We start from the raw sequence: 20,745 nt of genomic DNA on the forward strand, positions 1-20,745 counted from the left end.
TGTCTGGAGGCACAAAAAACACCCTTTTTGAGTGTGCTTGGGTAGAGGCCTTGTGATATGCAAGTGTGCTAGATGACATTTCCTCCCCCTATCAATTCAGAGATGGCCCATCCTGCCAACACCTATACACATAGACCAACTTACAGTTGCACCTAGTCGTGGGACCCACGCTACAGGCTGCAGGCGCCAAATGGTTAGGACAAGAAAATGCACACTTCCTAAAAGTGGAATTTTTTAGAATTGTGACTTACAATCTGACTTTACCATTAAAGTGAGTTTAGAATGACAATTTTTTAGATGCCAAACATGTAATTCCTACCTGTTCCGAATTTAAGTTATCTTTTAGTATACATAATATGGTAATTACATGTTATCCTATGGGAGAGGTATACCTTGAAGTAGTAAAAAATTAAAGTAAACATTCTTCTCTACCAGGACATGTAAAAGTTATAAATACATGCACATCTTTTTAAATACACTTTACCTTTCCCTCTGGGCTGGATAGGGCCTACACTAGGGTTGACTTATATACATTCAAAAGGAATGTATACTGACTTTTTTGTCGCAATGTGCCTACCTCTGGATATTGAGCCCTAGCGCAGTCAGCACCTGGGGAAACCTGGCAAACCTCTATATTTTTTAAATCTAGACATCAAGGGGAAACCAGGATGGTGTGACTTGTGCGCCTCTCTCCAAGTTCTGTTACCCAGAACCCCTTGCAGACCTCAAACTTAGTTAAAAAAACTAATTTTCTTCACATTTCTGTGATGGAAAGTTCTGGGATCTGCATGAATCCACGAAATTCCATGTACCTCCCAAGGTAAAGTATTCTGATGAAAATAATACCTCACTTGTGTGGGTAGGCCTAGTGCCATGACAGGAAGCGGCCCAAAACGCAACTTGGACACACCACATTTTTACAGTGAAAACTGACCACTTTTTTGCAAAGTGCCTAGCTGTGGATTTTAAACCCTAGCTCTGACGGCACCTGGGGAAACCTAGCAAATCTATACACTTTTGTAAACTAGACACCAGGGGAGTCCAGGATTGGGTGACTTGTCAGGCTCTCACCAGGTTTTGTTACCCCGAATACTTTGCATACTTTGTGAAGAAAACACATTTTCCACACATTTCTGTGATGGAAGGTTCTGGAATCTGTGTGGATCCACAAAATTCCACCCACTTTGCATTACCCAAAGTCTTTAAAGAAAAATAATACCTCACTTCTGTGGGTAGGCCTGCGACAGGAAACAGTCCAAAACGCAACGTGGACACACCACATTTTTACAGTGAAAACTGCTCCTTTTTTTGCAAAGTGGCTAGCTGTAGATTTTGAACCCTCGCTCTGCCAGCATCTAGATAAAACTAGCAAACCTATACATTTTTGAAAACTAGACACTAAAGGAAATCCAGGGTGGAGTGACTTGTCTGGCTCTCACCATGGTCTGTTACCTAGCATTCCTTACAAACCTCAAACTTTGTAAAAAAACACATTTTCCTTACATTATTGTGGTGGAAAGTTCTGGAATCTGTGTGGATCCACACATTTCCAACCACCCAGCGTTCTCCCAGGTATCCAGATAAAAATGGTACCTGACAGGGTCGTGGGTCAATGTTCGCGGACTCGATAATTCTCGCCTAGGTGCCTAAACTAGCCATGGGTACCACTCTGCAACTCTGGGCAATAGCTTGCTTAATATCCACAACGGCCCTATCAGCGCCGGGGATGCCTGGCTTCACCTTGGGGGTGCCCAGGAGGGACCATCTCACAGGGAAAGCCAGGACGGGTTCCCCAGCGGTATACAGCACCAGGACACTGCGTGATGGAGTAACAGTGCGCTTTACAAGTATACATTTATATTTACATTTACTTACGTGGGTGGGTCCCTCGACAGGCAAGGGCCCAAAACATATTGAGGAGACAATAAACAACCTGTCACAAAACAACCTGATTTTGCAAGGGGGGGTCAGCAGGGTTTTTGGCCCTGGGCTCGGCGGACATCTTGGGAAACCTATCAAACCCACATATTTCTGTAAACTAGACATTCTGGGGAGTCCAGTGAGGTATGGCTTGCATGGCTCCCCCAACGTTTTCCTACCCAGAATTCTCTGCAAACCTCTAATTCAGCTGAAAAAATCTAATTTTATCAAATTTCTGTGTGGGAAAGTTCTGGAATCTGCTTGGATCCACACATTTCCTACCACCCAGTGTTCCCCCAGGTCTTACGATAAAAATGGTACCTCACTATCTTGGGTGGGTCAAGTCCGGTGACAAAACATTTTGAGGAGACATCAAAATTACCTATCACAAAACAACCTGGTTTTGCAAGGGGCGGGGTCACCTGGGTTTTGGGACCCGGGCCCAGTGGCCATCTTGGGAAACTACCAAACCACAAATTTTCCTACCCAGAATTTGAGGTTTGCATGGTATTCTGGGTAGGAAACCTTTGGGGGATCCATGCAAGGCATTCTTCACTGGACTACTCCGGGTGTCTAGTTTTCTGAAATGTGTGGTATTGGTAGTTTCCCAAGATAGCCGGTGAGTCTGGGCCCAAAAACTCAGGTGACCCCCTTGCAAAACCAAGTTGTTTTGTGATATGTAATTTTGATGTCTCCTCAAAACGTTTTGGGCCCCTGCCTGCCGCGGGTACATGAGCCACCCATGCAGGTGAGGTCCCATTTTTATTGGAAGACCTGAGGGAACATTGGGTGGTTGGAAATTTGTGGATCCATGCAGATTCCAGAACTTTCCACCACAATAATGTGAGGTAAATTTGTTTTTATACTAAGTTTGAGGTTTGCAAGGGATTCTGGGTAACAGAACCTGTTGTGAGCCAGAGAAGTCACCCCCATCCTAGATTTCCGTGGGTGTCTAGTTTAAATTTTTTTATAAGTTTGCTAGGATCCTCTAGGTGCGGGCAGAGCTAGGGTAAAAAATCTACAGTTTGACACTTTGCAAAAAGGGTCAGTTTTCAATGGGAAAATGTGGTGTGTCCACGTTGCGTTTTGGGCCGATTCCTGTCGCGGGCACTAGGCCTACTCACACAAGTGAGGTACGATTTTTCTCCAAAGACTTCGAGGAATGCAGCGTGGGTGGAATTTTGTGATTCCACACAGTTTCTAGAACTGTGAGTCATATTTGTTCTTTTTTACAGAGTTTGAGGCTTGGGTAACTACCTGGAGATAGCCAGACAAGTCGTCCCATCCTGTATTTACCTAGGTGTCTAGTTTTTAAAAATGTATAGGTTTGTTAGGTTTCCCAAGGTGCCGGTAGAGCTACGGTTCAAAAACTACAGCTAGGCACTTTGCAAAAAAGGGTCCGTTTTTATTGTTAAAAGGAAGTGTGTCCCCAGCAAATTCCTGTTGCGGGAAGTAGGCCTACCCATACAAGTGAGGCACCATTTTTATCAGAAGACTTAGGTTAACACAGAATTTTAGAGCAACTGTCAATACCTATTGACTTTCTATACATTTCTGCCTTTCAAGTGAAAGACAATGTGTAAACAAGAAGTCACTTTGAAAAATGTCCTATAATTCTCATGCTAGCATGGGTACTCACAATTTTGGAAATGTGCGAATAGCTACTGTTTCTAATCAGTCACTGAACTCAGGGTGGTGAGGGATTGACACATGTGCGCACAAGTCGTTGTTCTTGCATAATATTGTTCTCAATTCAAATAGCAACGCTCAACTCTCCGTGGCCCACTGCTCACAGGCCACAATCCTCAATTAAACAATACCAATAGGAAAGGAGCGTATCCCCTTCTTTCAATGTTATCAATCAATTATTGAATTTCTTGTAGAAAGTCAAGTCCACAGGCCATCTTTTCAGTTCCATAGAATTTTTGTTCCAAAATATTAAATAAAGAACAACATATAATGTCATTCATTCAATTTCATCAAATCTTTTCAGACAATTTCATCAAATCTTTTCAGCCTACGCGTTTCGTCCTAACCCGGACTTCATCAGGGCTTGTTAAATTCATGGTGGACCTTTATTCATATCACAAGTCAAACGTGCACCTTTTTTAAGCGCTCCCATGCATAACCTCTTTATTTCATGTAACCAATTTCTTATACATTCTTCACGATCAATCAGTAATGGACGTCCTGATTTTAACACTATCTCATTCACGAATAATGTGTGCTTGTTTCACATCAACAGTTTTTACTCATTCCTCACAATCTTCCTTATTTTATATTCTGTAGTCCTCTCTTTTACAATGACAAGTGCTGTATTTTTCTCTATTTCTTTAAGTCATTCCCATGAGCAGCCGGTCCGATAAATCCCAACTTCTGAATTTCTTTTGAGAAATTCAATAATTGATTGATAACATTGAAAGAAGGGGATACACCCCTTTCCTATTGATATACCTACTGTTTCTAAACTCTATATTTTGTTCCAATTTCAGAAATACATAGGTGTCTCTCATTCCGATTTTTCACTGTATATATTTTCCCAAATAAATTGCTATATACCGGGAACATAATTTAGAAAAATTGCAAGATGCTGCCCATTTTTTGGCTCTGGGTTTGTCGGTGAACCTACAAGTCCTATATATCCCCACAACCAGAAATGTCCAGCAAATGTAACAGTATATTGCTTTCAAACATCTGTCATATTTTGAGGGGATCTTGAACCTACCAAGGCCATAAAAATAGCATCCCAATTCACCAAATCAATTCTCTTTTTCTGTGTCAACCATCATAATAAGTGTTGGAGTTTGATAGGTGTTAAAAATAATGGAGTGCTTGGACTAGAAACCCGGTATTTGTGGACATTAACCTACCTGCAACAAACCCTGTCTAGTCCTTGTGGATCACTTTTTGTGCAACTGGAGTAATGCTGGAGTAAAGAGATTCGCCAAGACTTTCATTAGAATTTTATAATCAGAATTCAATAAACTGATCGGTCTATATGAATTGATATCTCTGGGGTTGTTACCCTTCTTTATGAAAATAATGGATTCTTTAAAAGCTGAGGGAACCAAACCACCCACTTCCACATAATTAAAAAGCTCAACCAGAAAAGGTGTTTTTTCCTCAGCAAACACCTTATAAAATTATGTTGGCAGCCCATCGTTTCCACAGGCTTTTCCTCCCGGGATTGTGGCAAGTGCTAGTTGAATTTCAGATGCTGAAATATCTACTTGAATCTCATCTGTCTGGATATTTGATAAATGTGGGAGGTTCATAACCTGAAAATATAGTTGAATTGCCTCCTGCACCACCATATATTTAGTAGCATATAGCTGGTCATAATGCTCCAAAAAATGTGGGCAATCCTATCCTTGTCAATCACCAAGGCCCTTGTACCAGGTTCCAGCAATTTAGTAATTAATGCTGCTTCATGTTTTACTTTAGTCGACCACGCAAAAATGTTGCCTACAATTTGACTCTCTTCCCTAACTCGCTGCTGAAATGCCCTCAAGCTATTTATTTCCTCTATATTAAAAAACTCTCTTAACTCCTGTTAGCTTTGTTGAGCTGCCTCTCAGCTAGATATCTTCCACTTAAGGAGGCATTACTCCCCAACATCTGCCCATGGACTAAGGCCTTATTGGCCCCCAAACTGAAAAAAGCTCTGCTGTGCCCTTATTATCCTGAAAAATGTCCTTTATCCATTTTCTTGTGCTAGCTCCCCATTGCTGGTTTGACAGGAGTTGATCCGTCTGCCACCTGGGCCATGTTCTCCTTCCTTCGTCTATTTCTCTTTCTATTTTAACCAGGGAGTGGTCTTTAAATGAATTGCCCCAATATCCGAACCAGAATATTTCAAATAGTGAGAAATTAAATAAAAATCAATATGAAGCAGGTATAATATAAATTTTCCCGATGGGCTCTACGCCATGGATCAATTAACTGGTAATCTTGCTTTATCACGTCTATAACTTTTTAGTCTTTGGCTTAAGTTGTTTTTTGTTTTTATTCAAAGTGTCCTTTGCCATATCTTAAATGTATATAAACCCCTCCAATATAATAGGTCCCATTTCCCCTTTAAGTATATCATTAATCATCATCATAGATGTAGGGTTATCTGTAAGTGGTACATATTAGATGTTGCTGTTTATTCTAACTGTTACCCATAACCATCAAGCAAGAGGATCTCTCTGAAATTGGATACGCTTCCCATCGAGCCCCAGGCTAAAATATATAGCAACCCCCCTTATTGCCATCCCTGCAAAGGCCAAATACTCCTTAGAAAAATATTTAGGGATAAAAAGATTTGGAGACTTTTTTTTAAGGTGGGCTCCTTCAAGGAAGAGGACTTGTGGTGAAAAAGAAGCTAGCCATCTTAGTAACCCACAGTACTTTAGCTTATTCAATACTCCATTTGCATTCACCAAAATTATGCGGAGTTTAAAAACCATCCCTGACATTGTTGCTTTGAAATTGCAGTGATCCGTTCGGTATTCTATTTTCCCAAAGCTTACCCACTATGATTCTGCTCATTTTTGTTGCTACCCACACTCAACTACTTCTACAGCCTCCCAACGCCTTACTCCCCCCAGGAAACGGGAAGAGGCCTGTAATGCCCATCCCCACCCTCCTCAAATTAACTCCCCTATGGGGTACCATGGTGTTGCACCCTGTGTGAACTGTCCCCTCCAACCGCAAGCAGCTTTTCACATTGAGCTAAAGTTTCTTTTCTATTTTGCAGTGGAGATTTCTCTTAGCAGATTCTGAGCTTCCTCAATATTTGGCAAACATATGAAACTTGCCTCTCACTAGCACCCTTAATTGTGTCTGCTGTGCTATTGCAGCCTGACCGCCCTGTGCTTTGAAAAGATATAGTAGTTTAACAAACTCTTTTCGCCGACGTACGGCAACTGCGGACATATCTGCAAAAATCCGACAGCTGGAAAAATCATTGATCAAAAATTGTTTCTCCTGGATAGCTTTAGATAGTTTCTGCTCTTTGATGCGGTAGTCAGCAAAGTTTACGAGAATCGTTCATGGCAGTTTTGAATTGGGAAATGGGTGCGAGGGCACCTTATGCCCTCTTGTTATAGTGAGGTCTCCTGCGAATTCTGGTATAACATTCTTCTTAATAAAAGTCTTGACCCATTGAAAAGTTTGGGTCCCTTCGCTCCCCTCTGGCACCGCCACTACACACAGGTTTGAGAGTTGCGAGTGATTCTCGAGCTCCTCGAGTTTACTTTCGAGTGAAGTTTTTTCCTTTCTAACTAAGTTCACCTATTGCTGCATGGTGTTCATTTGGTCTTCAAGCTGTGCAATCCTAGATTCCGCCTCTTGTATCCTTGCTGGAAAACTGACTACTGCCTTCTTGATCTTTGAGAGGCGCTGATGAAGGGATGCTATTTCATTAGCTTGAGTTATCTTGAGCTCTCCCATTTCATCTGAAATAAGATTTAGCATGGTTTTTATGTCGCATTGCAGGAGATTTCTTTCTTCCTGGAGTTGTTCAGACTGCTTGCCTTGGGACCACTGTTCCCAAGAACCTGCGCGCGTGGGCACACGCGCAAAGAAGTCACCATAAGCGGGCAGTGTGCTGTCATTAGCGCGCACTCCCGTGACACCGTTCGCGTCGCCGCTTTTAAAATGCGAGCGGCGCGAGATTCTTACAATGCACAGCTGCGGGCTGATTGTGGTCCTTCGAATTAGTATTCGCGTTAAGAAAAGGAACGCATAGTGTTAAACACAGCGTGCGTTAAAGCACACGTCGTGTTTGAGCGTTTGCTTTTCCCTAATATGCACAACTGCGGGCTACTTGTGATCCTTTGTGTCTCCTTCCTCCAGCTCTCCTGTAAGGGAGAGACGAACGATCTTCGATAACAAACAGTAGCTGCAGAAATACAACACTGTCAACTCACGCTCGGAATGGCTAATGAAGATCAGACACTTTAGAACACATTTCTTAGTTCAAAACTATAGAAACGATTCCTGATATCATAGTCGTACATAAACCACTGCAGCTCACACGGACAGAAAAAGTAAAAACCCTTCTTACATACAGTAAGAAAAGGTTCGGCATCATCAACTCCAACAAAAACATATGGCTGTATAACACGACAAAATAACAATCTAAAGATGCACAGGCAGACGCATTCTTCGCAATAAAGCATTCCCAGTAGATCCTGGGTGACTCACTGCTTTAAAAATCTGCATAACCGAAATCATAGAAATATATTGCTATCCCACTTTGCTGTGAGAATGCTATCAGCATTGACACACAACTCCCTTTACGAGAAAGGGTTAAAACAACTAACATTGCATCGGAAAGGGGGGGTTGTCCTTTGAATGTCTCATAATTTCCTGCTGGTGTAATGATGCACAAACCTTGGACCTCACACACAAGTATTCCTCCGTTGAGCACGAGTTGGCTTTTCTGTGCTGCACGTGTTGTTTGGCTGACCTTTGCTCAGTGACTGTAGTATGGGAAATACCCGTAAATTCTAAATAAACATTAAGTAATTTAATAAAATCAGGCGAATGATAACGTTTAAGAGAATGTATCTATTCAATCACATCGCCATGGGCATAACTTCTCTTCCATAGAATTAAATTAGGTCTACCAAAGGCGCGAGCAGAGGCGAACAAAGAAAACCCTAACACAAATGATTTTCAGATTTACGGCACCGGTTTGACGAGGGGATAAACTGGCCTGGTATCTGTGCACATCTGGTTAGACTCGTGAATACGCAATTTGAAGGACAAATTATCGTCAGGTTTTTGTGCATAGAAGTGTTCCATATTTTTGTCCTCGGTAAATGAGGGGTCCATTTCCCCGAATCATCTAATAAATAAGCTACTTTGTCATTTTCTCGCCTTTACATGGAATTTTTCAAAGTGAAAGCTTTTCTGCCGTACTTCTAAGTACAATAGTGTATTTTTCCAAAGACAGCAGTATCTGGCATCTGACTTTACTTAACGTTCCTGCTGTCTGATATGAAAGCTAATGGGCCAGATCAGGACAAGCTTTGCTGAATTCTATTTAGCCAGATATCGACTGCTGCTTTTCCATCCTAAGCAGCATACAGGGTCTGCTTTACAGTATTGTAAACTATTCTAATCTACGTCAGCACATTATTAAGTCACTTTAATGAAATCTATCAAGTTGAGCAGTTATGTTTGTACTAGTTGATTCAATGCCCATTAGATTCGCCATGTTAGACTAATGTTCTGATTTGTTGCCTTTGCCTCAAACTGTGAAGCGCTCTGATATCCTTCGGGATCAAGTTCCCGCTATATAAAACTTTATAAATAAAAAATAAATAAAAAATCACATTCAGCCTGCCTTTTCTTGACACACACTGCTCTCTGCTCCCGAAACAGAGAGGGGCCTACAGTGTGAAAGTTAAAGTTCAAACAGGTAAACAGAGTGTAGCCATAGTTTTGTTTCGTGCTTTGGCTCCCAGCAACAAACACATTTTTACTTATTGAAAAATTAAGAGAACCAGTTGGTAAACTCACAGCAAAGACAATCTAGCGTTACTTCCACAGTTTTCTGCACTGCACTAAATGAGCACTTTTATCGTTTTAAGATGGCTATGCATAGTCAGACTGGGTGAAGAGTGTGTTTTACTACAGATCAGACTGACTCACCAGAGCACTTACTCTGTTGAAGCAAAGCCACACCTGCACTCTGATTTCACATCATACTGTGCCAAAACTGTAGGAGGCCTAGGAACTATTCTTGTTCACTGCCTTGATTTTGATGCTCGAGCCAAGACAGGGATTTTTCTGGAAGTTTCATCCAAAAATATCTTTGCGAGATGTTCCAGTTCCTATCTGAAAGCGATTTACATGTTCAGAGGCAAAGAGCTATTTGCACTAATTTTGATTACTGCAGTGCTTTACACGAGGGAAAATTGGGAAAACTCTTCAGAAAACTGCAGGTTCCACAAGACTGGGCAGGAAGACCGTTTTCAATCAGAATATTTGGTCCAGATTATGAACTGTCAATCTGCCGAAAGAGTCACATTGATTGCTAGTGCATGAGAAGCGACCAGGCACGGTTGCAAGCGTGGAAACAAAAGGAGTAGCAACCAGCTACCTTTACATTTTAAAATGTTGGACCACAGACCATATGTATGTCAATGTCTTTAGTCTCCCTGAACACAGGAACTCTTCCCCAGTTCACATCTACGAGCCTAACAAGGTGATGGCATTCGACTAGGGGTCACGCGTCGTGAAACACCTCCCACAAAAACTATCAATGTGGAAATGCACCATCTTTTCAGATTTTTATTAAGCAAAAGTTTGGAGTGATATTTGGTGCTGCACACATTCACGGTCTGGTTCCTAGCGCAAATAGCCATGGCTGCATCGCACAGAGACCCTACACTGCCGCACACAGAGGAGAAAAATTAGAGGGAACATTGCTTGGGACCCTCCAGTTTTTTTCAGTGTCTGTGCTTGCTGCCCTATGACAGCTGGTCTCTCTCTTCTTAACAACTGCAGCTGTAGTTGTGGCTGTGGCAGTGACAAAGACGATAATGGCGACTGTGGAGATGACTGTGGTGGTGACTGCAACCACGACTGGGATTCCACAGAGACACTACTCTCCTTTTGAGGGGACCTATGTATCCCCTTATCGTCCAAGAGGGCCGAATGCTCCAGGGAAGGTTGATCAATTTGCAAGGGTCCAGATTGTACTTCCACAGTCAATTTTGTGGCCAGAGACGCATTGCCTTCAGAGAATAACGGATAATCCTTAGTATTTTGATAGTTTTGGTTGACCATGTTCTGCTTTGTATGTTCTTGTAGAGGACAGTTTTCTTTTCCCTCTATGCCCTAGTGAGCCAACCTCCTTTCTAGTTTCTAGCACCTCCTCTTCTGAGCTCAGAGTGCTTGAGTCTATAGTGTACCCAGATCGTGCTTTTTGACTGTGCACTGCTCTTACAGCAGCTGATCCTGCCTTCATTTAGGCTGATAGAATTGCTTTGAGGCTTGCAGCTAATAACCATAATATTACTAGTAAGTTTGTTCGATCAATAACATGATCATATACATACAAATATAGCTCATACAATATTTCATTAGATAAAAATACCAAGAGAAAACTGAAATTACATCATCTTCATGATTCTGAACTTCGTTGAAGAGTAACATATTACAATTGTTTACTTGTCTGAGATGCTTTAAACTTTACAATACCTACAATAATCATAAAAATGCACCAGCATTCACAAGACAATTCATAAACATTTTTATTTACTACAGTCCCTTGGCCATTAAGTTTGACAGTTTTAGATGCTTGCCCATTGTTTTAAGTCCAACACGCCTTAGAGAACTGGGGGTGAGGACCAAAACCAGCAAACCAACTTCCCATACTCAGAGCTAATCCTCAGGCATCTGGCATCACTGCCTTTTTTTAATTTAAATGTTCCTCTTTTTTCCCCCCTCTTTTCCCCTCCTCCACTCCTCTTCCTTTCAGTTAGTGAAGAAAAAAGTGTATCCTTCAACTACAATTTAATGAGAGACTTTCAGAGAGGGAGGGTCCACAATCATTACCAGCATCTAGGAGGGGAGGCGACTTCTATACTTTGTTTCTTTCCTCCACTGATCTTTGCTTTCTACCCCCTCACAGTGCAAGCCTTAGACAGAATTCTGGGGCTCTTAGGTGTGAAATTCCCATTCCTGCAATGCACTTGTTTCATGTTATATTAGGTTAGCAGTGCGTGGCTAAAGAGATGCCATTTGTATACACGTTATGCGCCCACTGATTGAACTCCGTAATGTGCAGGCCTCAGTTAGCAAGTGTGACTCTATTTTGCATTTTGTAATCCCTAACAGACTGCTTAGACTGTGCTTGAGTTAGGCCTCACTGCTTATATTGCTTGCCTCAGCAGAATACTGTCCTTTGTTATTATTTTCTCTACTGTTCAAGGCTGTTTCTTGACTTGCTAATGAATAGGCTATTCTGCCCTTGCATACCTATCTGAATGTGTAGTTTCTGCTCCCACGTTAGAAAAAGCTGAGACCCAGCACTGTGGCCTTGGAATCCTGATAGTTTGTACCCATCTGGCAGGTGTTAGTTCATCCTACTGTGCTTCTTTGTTCATGTTCGGCTCAGGCCGATAATTTTTCATTGTGGGCGTGGTTGGCAGCTTCTCGGGAGGAATGATTATCCACTATAGACTGTTGGGGGGCCATTCTCTCAGCAGACATCTTAGGGTGCAGGTCATGATGGACTCCTCTGCAGAGTATTGCTGAAAAAATTAAGTATTTGTATTCTCTACTGTCTGACCGACTCTTGATTCTTGGGAAGGCTTAGCAGGTGGTTTTAAGTAACCCGCGTGGCCCCTAAGGGCCGCTTCCTTCAGGGTCTTTAGCTGGGTTAGTTATGTTACGTTAAACAACTAGCAGGCGGGCAGGCAGACTTACCTTTTAACAATTTCATGGACGTGACGCTTCACCGGCTCTTACCCCAACGGGACCAGCCATCCGACGCAAAATACCGCAACCGTCGATTCTCTATAATGCCTAAATGCACGAGGATTGATTTGTAGACACAGCAAAATCTTTAATAAGGCAATCTTTGACCGAGCGTCAACCTGCGTGAACTCGGAAATGAAAACAGCCTGAGAACAGGGGAGGAGCATGTCGGTCACTAGCAGCTATGTGCTACGGGCATGCCATCACCATCACTGTTCAAACACAAGCCTGTTTGTGTGTCTAATTTGGATTATCATTTTTAAGCCATTTTAAATAATCAAACAATAAAGCATTGATGGTATACATTACCATGATCAGCAGAGTTCCTAGACATAAATGCTCAAGAGTTATTTCCCTCTACATTGAGAACAACATTCCCTACCTTCTAACCTTTCAACAACTGTTTGCAACGTTTAAGCTGGCATTGTAAAGCAGCTTGGTCGCTTGTATTTCCTGGTACTATCAATATCCTGTCTAAATCATGGAATATACCAGACAAAGCAATTATGTATTTGCGTGTTGAGAAAGAATTGTGACTTATGTTTGCAGAATACCCCGGGATGTCCACTTTCACTCAACCATTCAGTATTGTTGCTCTTGAATGTAACAGGTTATTCTCTAGCAGTATTTATTTTTGTCGACTTTTATTTGACAGCTGACGGTCAAGGATATTCCATATTCCCTCTTGCTTCTAACTAGGCAATGTCATTGAGACACTGTTTGGGATTTTAGCATTAAGAAATCCTACTATAAGGAGAGCTGACCTTATCTCATTCGACTAGATGGTTTGTATCTGCTGTAATGCAAAATTTAAATGACCAGAAGGCATATAAACATTAAAAAGTAACACTTTCTTTCCAAAAATAAGCAAAAACAACCAGACCCCCAAGTACAAAAGCACTGCCCAAAATGTTGATTTTTCTTTACAAAGTATTGCTAGTCCACTTTTTGAATGCCCTACGTTCTGTGCTGGTTTATCATTTGTAAAATATGAAACTAATTGTAAAACTATTACTCTGTCATGTCTCTTGCAAGTAAAACATGCCTATTTGTTTGGTATAACCTCTGTGTTTTTACCATTATCAAAAAGGCTAGAAGGATTACAGTTTAACAATACAATGTTTGTACTATCTGGAATTTTACATAACCAGGTTCATTGCTTCACCTCCCAAAATTGCGGATAATCAGACACGTTTCCTCATAATCCTCCAACCGAGTTTTCCCTGCATTCTTCTGCTGGGCTGTATTTTTTACCTCGCTTTCTCCTTTTCTGAATCGATTTCTTATATGACAGGCTTCATATACTATTGTCTTTGGACGGACTAACTACATCATTGCTGTTGCTGTACGAAATTGATCTTGAGTTTGGCTGATGGAAGAGAAATGGCCTGAATCAGGAATCTGTTTATTCAATATTATCTCAATTCCCTTCTTTCTCAAATGGACTCTATTTTCAATAGGCATCTTCATGCTGCCTCACAGAAAAATGCAGTTATTGCCATTGGAAAATTACTCTTGTTTTCTTTGATATGTAATGGTTGGACAGATTTGAGGTCAGATGAGAAGATTTTATTTTATAAACAAATCTTTTAATATATTTCTAATAACCATAATATTACTAGTAAGTTTGTTCGATCAAGAACATGATCATATACATACAAATATAGCTCATACAATATTTCATTAGATAAAAATACCAAGAGAAAACTGAAATTACATCATCTTCATGATTCTGAACATCATTGAAGAGTAACATATTAAAATTGTTTACTTGTCTGAGATGCTTTAAACTTTACAATACCTACAATAGTCATAAAAATGCACCAGCATTCACAAGACAATTCATAAACATTGTTATTTACTACAGTCCCTCTAAATAACCTTTAAGCATGCATTGCCTATGTATTTCAGACTTGTGCCCGGGATATTATTTTTCCAGCTTAGATCTACCCCACCAGGTATATAGTAAATATCTTGATAGTGTAAACACACGCCACCTTGTCGTATCTGATCTGAATACACGAAGTGCATCTGTGGGACTTGAGAACGACAGCAGATGACATGCCGGATAATCCTTATTTCTCTTGAGTTAGCATAGCAAGGACAGAAGAAGATTAAGGGCCAGATGTAGGTAATTGCATTTTACCGATTCTTAAATACCGAATTTTACCGATTCTGTATTTATGAGGCTCTAAATGCAATGTAGGTAAAAAATCCGTATTTTTTACCGAATCGGTAAAAATCGGAATCGGTCATTCGGTATTTACCAATTCAGTATTTACCGAATCGGTATTTACCGATTCGGTATTTCCCATTCATTCCAATGGGCCTTTTGGCCCATAGGAATGAATGGGAAATACAGATTCGGTAAATACCGAATTGGTAAATACCGAATCGGTAAATACCGAATCGGAAAGCAAAGAAAAGTGAAGCTGATTCAGGCAGCCAATCAGGTGCCACCACCCTCCCCCTCCCTACCAGGAACTGGCTACACAGGCAGCTGCAACTAATTAGAAGCTTTTGGAGACGCAGTTGGAGCTGAGCTGAGTCCTTGAGCAGCAGAAATAGTTTTTTGCACTTTTAACTTAGAAAAATGGCAAGCAGCACAGACAAAGATCAGCCAGAGAGGAAGAGGAAACTAAAATTCAGCAGGAGGTGGTGAAGGAGTGCAGAAAACTGTTTGGCAGGCAGTCCCTCACTGTGGCTGAATCTGCCAAAAGGAACATTTGGCTGCACATTCAAGATAAAGTGAATGCAGTTGGAGTGACTCCTAGAGATATAGAGGACCTTAAAAAGAGGTGGTACCACCTCAGGAGCCTGACAAAAAAAAATTGGTGAACACCACAAGCAGGCAAGCAAAACTGGTGGAGGGAAGAACCCAGCACACCCTAACTGATCTGGAGGAGATGGTGAGCTCAACCATAGAACCTGAAAGCGTCTGCGGACTGAGAGAAGTAGACAGCTCAGCCAGAGCTGCCAGTAGAAAAGGTAAGACGCATGCACAGCAATCCCCCCCCACACCATCATCCTTCCCTTTACCCTATGTGGCTAAGTGAACCCCAGTCCAGTACAGCTAGCACTATACAGGAGCAATGCATTATGGGACATGTAGTCAGGAAATGAAAAACAATATCATACAGCATAGCAACCAGCAAGTTAGGGAAATGATTCCAGACAGAAAGAAGCGCAGGCAACATGTACATTGTTCAAGTGAAAATTATTTAATTGTAGTGGCTGTGAGGCAGTAGCACTTAGCTAATGTACCCTCATATGTCCACAGGTGAGACATCTCGCAGGCATTCCCGGGAGACTGAAGGCACGGCACCAGAGAGGGATGGGAGTCAGGAGTCAGGTCCAAGTGCACAGAATGTATCAGAGGACACAGGTGCACCAAGTACACAGCCACCATCCCAAGACACAGAAATGGTTCCAGAGTTGCAGGCGTCCCCAGAACGTACACAATCCCCTCTGTTACTGTCATCCCCAGAAATGCCAGAATCACTGCCTGTGACAACACCTGCCGCACAACAGAGCAGGAGGCATGTTGTTGCCCTACTATTGGAAATGGAGTCATCAGCAGGTGACATGGAGGGGGAAGACACACACACCTTGCCTGGTGAAGGTAGCACTACCGCCCTGCAGTCCAGTGCAGAGGTGTCCCGTACTGTTTCCAGACACCGCAGGCTCCGAGAAAGCAGTGTAGCCGCACGTGTGGAGGGTCCCAGTGTGTTCCGTGGCCTGGAGGGGAGCATGGTGAAGATCCAAAGGATGCAGGGAAAGGCCATCACGTCTGTCCAACGCCAAATGAGGACCCTAAACAACAATATGGAAGACATAGGGAAGGGCATCAGAGAACTAGTTGATGTCGACAAGGAGATTGCAGCAGGGATGCATGATATGTCACAACCGGTGCAGCTTCTGTGCACCAAACTAGATAAGGAAATTGCATCAAGGCGCAAGGAGAAGCATAAACATGCAGGAGGGACTCACGCAAAATAGCAATGAGGTTACTAGGGGCATTGCTAGTCTGACCAGTGCTGTTGAGGTGCTGATAAATGCACAAACTGCTGCTCTGGATGTGCCAGAGAGTGAAGGGAGCACAAGTAGGAGCAGCATGGCAAGCCCCCTTGTCGTAGAGACATGGAGGAGCAGCAGGTGCCAGGGTGAGGCAGCAGCCCAAACACCAAGTGAAGACAGCCAGCCACAAACATCTGGCACTGGTAGGCGTGGACAAAAATGAGTAATTCAGTTAATGGGGAAGTGACCCAGGACTAACATCATTGAATGTATATTATTTGAGTTGCACAATTGTGCTTTGGGAACCTGCGTAGTGACAAAATTAAACTACGTTGGGTGCACACTCCACCTGTCTGTGTCTCTTTACTTACTTAAAAGTAGTTGTGTGTGATCTCTTCTCGTCTGTATCTGCCATCTGTTGGAATTGCAACTCCTGCAGTGTTGGGTTCAGGCAGTGCTTGTGCGTCATCATGGTCCTCATAATCAGATTATTCCACCTCTGTGCCCTTCTTCATGGCAAGGTTGTGCAACATTGCACAGGTTGCAATCATCTTGCAGCAGGTCACTGGTGTGTACTGGCGTGCCCCTCCACTTTTGTGGAGGCAGCGGAACCTGCTTTTCCACAGGCCAAATGTGCGCTCCACAATGTTCCTGGTAGATTTGTGTGCCCTGTTGTATCGCCTCTGGCTGAGGGTTGAAGGGTTGAGGTAGGGTGTAAGGATGAAGGACCGGACGGCATATGCACTATCCCCTATTTAAAAATGAGAAAAACGTTACTCACATGAACACATTCACATACATCTGAAACATGTATCAAGGGAGTGTCACACACTGTTTTACTTAGCAAGTAGCCTTCGCCAAATTCCCCAGCTGTCAGGCGTGCGTAGATCCCTCTATTCTGGAAGATGTAGGAGCCGTGGGTACTGCCTGGAAACTTGGCCACTATATCCATGATGATGTAGTTTGCATCGCAGATTATTTGTACAATTATGGTGTGGGTTGATTTTCTGTTTCTGTAGATGTACTCTGTGGCAGCAGGTGGGCAAATTGGAATGTGGGTGCCATCAATGCAACCGATGACGTTGGGGAATTGCGCTATTTGATAGAACCCTGTCTTTGTCCTGAGCAGTTCTGTGTGTGTTTCAGGAAAGGTGATGTAGTGATGCATTCGCTGCATCATGGCCTCTAGGAACTTCCTAAAGAAGCGGGACAGGCAGCTCTGGGACACCCCACCTACCTCAGCAATGACACTCTGGTAACTGCCAGAGGCAAGCAGGTGTAGGCTACACAGCACCTGCACATTACCGAATCGGTAAATTTACTGATTCAGTAAATTTACAGAGTCGGTAAATTTACCGAGTTGGTAACTTTACCGAATCGGTATATTTACAGATTCTGTCATTTTTTGAGCCCCTACATCTCCAAATGCACATACCGGTCGGTAACGGCCGAAAATCGGTATTTTCGGCCATTACCGACCGGTATTTGGCTACCTACATCTGGCCCTAAATGTTCTATGGTTTCCGGGCTAGAGCCACATGACGGGAACTCCAAGGTTACAGTAGCATTTTCCCAATTGCTTTTCATAGTATTCAGTGGGAGAATCCCAATCCTAAATTGTATAGAAAGTGCTCGTGTCTAAGGGGGTTCACCATCCTCCATATAATTTTCAAACTTAAAACAACTTTTAACATTTAAGAATCTAGTGGTTAAAGTGCCAAGTTACCTGATATCAGTGTAAGAAAAGTCAATAAAATCCCAGTACCTTTTTTTAAGGTGGGAAACATTTTTTTAGTAATGGACTGCAGATCATCCCATGTAATCCCCACCCCCAATTTAAAAAAGTACACTGTCTGACCTTTTTAAAACAGACCAATTGCCCTGACTGTCTTAAAAAAATTAATAATTCTTCCACTGCGTCCTTTACTGGGATCTGGGTATTACTGGTGAAAAGTCTTATCCAGAACGTGAGCACCTTAAGGACAGCTGTGCAGGTTATATACCTTAAGCCAAGATCAAGGCATAATGGTAGTAATGGTGTGTTCATTGGGAGATTACAGATTGATTTTAGGAATTTATTTTCTACATCTTCTAACTGATTCAGATCCTCTAGCCACCACATTTCGGCCCCAACAATCTGGCCTGATGTATTTCTAACGTGGGAGAAATTGGGCAGAAGGCTGGTCATTTAACTCTCTTTACTATTGCACAGTCCACATGCTGAAGTGTGAGATCGCTCTTCTGAATTTGCGAAGTCCATGCCCTGTTGTCGCTAATTCTAACTTCCAAATAGCCAAAGACCAAAACCTGCTCTAATAGTTTGGAGCCCAACCTCAGTTTCCCCTTAGTAGATTTATAAGGATTAAAAGCATAAACATTGTTTTAGAGTAGTTTATTTCAAAGCCCCGGTCCTTGCATGCTGATGCAAATTTAGTTAAAACTTTCTGAATGCTCATTGTGGTTTTAGAGATGAGCAACGTGTAATCTGACAATAAAAGAGAGCGAATTAATTTGCTAGCTAATTTTGGTGGGTCACATCCACAGTCATAAAGATGATTAATGAGTCCATTCATATACAAAGTAAACAGGGTTGGGTTCGAAACACAAACCCTGGAGCACCCCTTTGAGATAGCTATATTTGCGGTTAGACTGCCATCAGAGTTCCACCTGACTTTGGGATTATTACCTTGATGTAGATGGACCAAGAGTTGGAGCAGACCACAAAGAAGCCCAGGGTCCCTAAGGGCAGCCCAAAGCCTGTTGAGATCTATTGAATCAAATGCTGTTTTGAGATCAACAAACACAACATACAGGTGGCCCCTTTTGATTAAAACTTCCTTCCAAATAAGCAGACGGAAGCAGAACACCGGATCAAAAGGGCTTGTGGAAGCCAAAAATCTGCCTAAAAGAGAGTGAGTATACTGTTTTCCTCTATCCAACAGTGAAGATGTGACAACATCATTTTACTGAAGACTTTCTGGAATACATCTATGAGGCTAATAGGTCTGTAACTTGAGGGGTCCCCTTTGTTACCTTTTTTTAAATGTGGGGGTTATTTCAGCACCCTTCCAGCTCGGATCGATACAGAGCTCCAGGTAGTCTATCTAACCCTTGTGCTTTCCCAGTCCGAAGTGAACTAATTGCATTCACAGTTTCCTCTAAGTAGAAACTGATTACATCTTCCACTACTAGCTCTATATTATAATCCCTACCTGATAATGCTACATCACCCTCGGGCTCTTGGTCTTCTCCAGAATATAACTTCTGAAAATAATCTTCCCGACATGTGGCTGCATATAAAAGTCATCTTTATTAACCAGCTGGGTTACCCCTTTAGATTGTAGATGCCAGAATAACTGACAAACCTGAAATCTGGATCCCTCAACTAGTGTACGCTGAAGGAAGTGACCCTTAGCAGCCACCCGGGTTACTTACAACCACCTGCTATGCCTTCCCAAATAAGGAAGAGTCCGTCAGACAGTAGAGAATACAAACATACGTTTATTAGTAATACCTTGCAGAAGAGTCCAAATTGACCTGCACCCTAAGAAGTCTGCAGATGGACTGGACTCCCAACAGTCTACAACACACAATAATTCTTCCCAGAAGCCTCCAAACACGCCCCACAGTGGAAAGTTACCGGCCTGGGCAGAACATGAACAAAGAGGGCACAGAGGGATGAGCTACCACCTGCCAGATGGGTACATGTTATTGATAACTCAAGGTTACTGTGCTGAGCCTCAGCATCTCCTAACGTGGGAGCAGGACTGCACACTCGGATAGGTATCCGAGGGCAGAATAGTCTATTCATTAGTAAGTCGAGAAAAAGCCTTGAACAGAAGAGAAAATAATAATGAAATACAGTGTTCTGCTGAGGCAAGCAATACGAATAATGAAGCCTAGTTCAGGCACCGTCTATGCAGCCTATAAGGGTTCACAAAATACAAAACGGAGTCACACTTCCTAACTGCACATTATGGGGATAACTCAGTGGGTTGCATAACGTGAATACAAGTAGCGCCTATTTAGCCGCACACTGCTAACCTAATATAGCATGAAAAAGTGCATTGCAGGAATGGGATTTTCAAATCTAGCAACGCCAGTTCTCTACCACCCAGCTCTTTTTTGCCTCAACCTGTGTTTTCCTATAGACTTTTCTTCTATTTATTATATCAGTCCTTATTCCTTTCTTTACTGCCACATTTAGGTCAATTCCGGCTTGCCTGCATTCCTCTTTGTACCATGGAGCAGCATTTGGATTGACCATGTTTAGACTGCACTGCCTGCTGAAATAGGGCTTTAAACTATTATATAAATGATGAAAGC

At 42.3% G+C, this 20,745-nt stretch overlaps 1 pseudogene; it reads right to left on the reverse strand.

The window, feature by feature from the left end:
* Positions 1 to 7,747: 7,747 nt before the first annotated feature.
* Positions 7,748 to 7,921, reverse strand: LOC144829858 (small nucleolar RNA U3; annotated as a pseudogene).
* Between the last annotated feature and the right edge of the window lie 12,824 nt (positions 7,922 to 20,745).

Source organism: Lissotriton helveticus, chromosome 4_1 (assembly GCF_964261635.1).
Source record: "Lissotriton helveticus chromosome 4_1, aLisHel1.1, whole genome shotgun sequence".
NCBI classification, from domain to species: domain Eukaryota; kingdom Metazoa; phylum Chordata; class Amphibia; order Caudata; family Salamandridae; genus Lissotriton; species Lissotriton helveticus.